Genomic DNA, 3,289 nt, shown 5'->3' with positions numbered 1-3,289 from the left:
CCTCCTCTTATAGTCCCCTGCGTCTATTATTGCCATATTTATGTCCATGAGTTCCCCATGTTTAGCTCCTACTTATAACTGACTACATATAGTATTTGGTTTTCTGTTCAGCAGGGCATGTTAGATAGCAGACAGATTGTACTTAAATATGCCTTTTTCTGATTACCTGTAAACCTATGCTAATGGGGATGGACGCCTAACACTGCAATCTATTTGTATGTTTAATTTAGGTTGAGAGTCATTATTCCTATCTGTTGCCAACTAATAGGAAAGAGTACAAAAAAGGAGAACTTTTCAGTTATAAGGCTCAAGTCAACCAACATCAGGTCACTTGATAATGGTAGACCTGGCAGGGGTCCAAGGCAGGGGATCCTTCAAATATATTGTGGATGTCTTCACTCCTGTGATGGCTGTGAACTATGGTGGAGCATCTATGTATCAGCAAGAAGGAGAGAAGAAAAGCATCAAAAAAGAGAAAGTGAATGGATATTACTTTCTTGGAAAAAAACACAGTATTTAGTGTTCTCAAAAGGAGAATTTTATTTTTCTTCTTTTAAATAATAATAATAATAAAACCCACATGGCTTGTGGCCTTAAGGAGAGAAGCACAGGGACAAGGCTGCTTTTGTACTCTATTAAGGTTAAGATTAAAGTCCCTACTGATAAACTGAACATTCTTTAAAAGTGACCAGAAGCAAACAGTGTCTGTTTGCTGCTACTTTATTACAAAGACACCACTGAGAATAGCTAAGAATATACTATTTGATCTTTAACAGGTTGACCAAATGATTGCAGTTGGCTCCAGTACATGAGATGCTTTCTGCAAATTATTGTTTCTAGTTATAAACCTTTATAATATCTCAGAATGAATTATGTATGTATTTCATGTTTTCTTTTCTGTTATCAGCCTTGATGTTCTCATTTCAAGTTTCACCCTAGCCTCCTAATAATGCAATATTGAGGCCATTCAGACACTAATTATGCCTCCGTGGCTTTTTTGAAATGACTAAATCAGCATCAGTTCTATAATTATCATTAGCAAGTTTGTATCAGTGGCTCACATCACTTGAAAAGCTCAACTTAAATGATTTGTGAATGTACTCATCTGATACATTGAACACTCTCTATAGATACAAACAGGTGCTTGCATATTGCTTTATGTAAAATGGAAAGTCTGTACATGCATATTGTATGAAATACATTTTCAATTCAATATTAAAATATTATTTCCATACTTGAAATATTAAGCTATATAGAGACACCCAAGATACCTGTGCTTTAAAAGCTCAGTTGGGGTGAGCAGTGTAAGGAAATAGAAAACTATTACTCATACTTAAGGCTAGACCTGATGTCTTCCTCATTTTCAGAATGTTCAAATAGGAATCTGGCAAGGATGATTGACAGGAAGAAGTATCCAAATGCAATTCCTCTGTATTTTCATTGTTTCTATTCTTGAATTATTGATATTGCCAGTAGTCATTTGCCATGAAAACAAATCAAAATACGTATGGTAAGCACTTACTTGAATGCAACACTTTTACATGTTAAAAAATATTTACAGTACACCATGCTTATAATTTAACAAAATGGCAAACTGGTAGGGAGAATAACTATAGCAAAAAAAAAAAAAAAAGAGCATGGTACAAATTATAATCTTAATTCTGTGACTCAATGTATAAATGTCGTATGAGAAAATATTACAGGAGAAGAAAACAGCTACTGAGAGGAGAAACCGTGAAGATTTCTTTGTATCTCTTAGAAAGGAAAAGACTCACCTTAAACAGGGAAAACCTGATAAGAATTTATGAATTTAGGTCTCTTTAGGAATAGTGGAACATATATGAAAAGCTAAGCCATTGTACTTCCCAGTGGCAATCACTTTATATATGTATACACACACACACAAACACACACATATATATATGGTTTTTTTCACACTACCTATTACTAGATCCCTGTTTGTAAAAAAAAAAAAAAAAAAAAGAAAGAAAGAAAGAAAAAAAACTTGTGCCAGGCTGTAGTATTTTATGACCTACATTATTACCCTCTGGGTAGTGAAATGATGGTGCCAAACTAATTATTGCTTTGTCTAATTTTAAATCCAGGTCTACGGAGATTAACAGCTTGCACATTAATTCAAAGCACCAACAGCCCACCTAACCTAATGCCGTTTTAAATGAATTAAAAGCCCTGTTTAGGAAACTTTAATACTTTAATATACTTTAAATGAAGGAAATGTGCATCTATATTTTTATTCAGTTTATAAAAACCAAATTCAGTTTGCTTATTTTGCTTGTTCAAACATACTCCAGGGAGGAACTTTCTTTATCTTCAGGCATTACTTCTCTTGAAAATGAAATATCTTCTAAGCTTGAAAGCACAGTCTGAGTGGAACTAATTGTAAAGTGGGGGTGGTAGTGGGGAGAGAGAGGCAGCGTGAGTAGAAAGACCATGTTCAGGTAGAGGGAAAAAATTCAATTTCAATGTATTTTCCCTTTTTATATCTTTGACATTAAATGAATGCCTTTAAACACACTGACATTTTGTAATATTACAAAATGAACGTGCAGAATTGAGCAATCAATACAAACAGATCATCTATAAAAAAGGCAAGGAAGCATATCACCAAACCTACAAGAAGGACTCACAGTTTGGGGGACCAGAAAATGCTAGACCATTGCAATAACTTCCCTCCTGGTCTCCCCATTTTCAGGTCTTTTAGCTCTATCTTCTTAAAGCAGGGTTCAGCCCACATAAATCGCTTCCTTACAAACCTTCCAGCACTTTCTGTTAACTGCCTACTGAAATGAAAACCTCTCAGGCTGGGACTCAGTGAAGTTCCTCTGCAATACATCCCCAATTCTCATTTCCATCCTTATTTCCCATTCTGTGCCTGTGGAAAGCAAAGGGTCAACCAAACTAGATTATATGCTATTTTGGGCAAATACTTCTACAGTTTCCTTTCAATTTGTCTTTGCTCATATCTATTTCCTCTACTTGTCAACTCATTAATTTCCCCAGTAAGCATGTATGTTGAATTATCCCAATTAATTTAGGCATGGAGGAAAAACAAAGATGGAAGTTAATTGCCTGCCCTCAAGAAACTCAAAATCTAATGCAGGAGTGAAAGACATGAACACCTTTAAAATGATGTGAGGGTACAAAGAGAGAAAGAGAAATAGAGTCCAAACAGGGGAAAGATACTTAAGCGCCTCTAGGAAGGTTGGGGTGTGGGTTGGAGGAGCTAAGTGCTGAGTGTCTTAAGGGAGTTCGCCCACAGAAGCGGAGA

The sequence above is a fragment of the Pan paniscus genome, chromosome 13 (assembly GCF_029289425.2).
Source record: "Pan paniscus chromosome 13, NHGRI_mPanPan1-v2.0_pri, whole genome shotgun sequence".
Classification (NCBI taxonomy): domain Eukaryota; kingdom Metazoa; phylum Chordata; class Mammalia; order Primates; family Hominidae; genus Pan; species Pan paniscus.
This window is presented reverse-complemented; position numbering follows the sequence as displayed.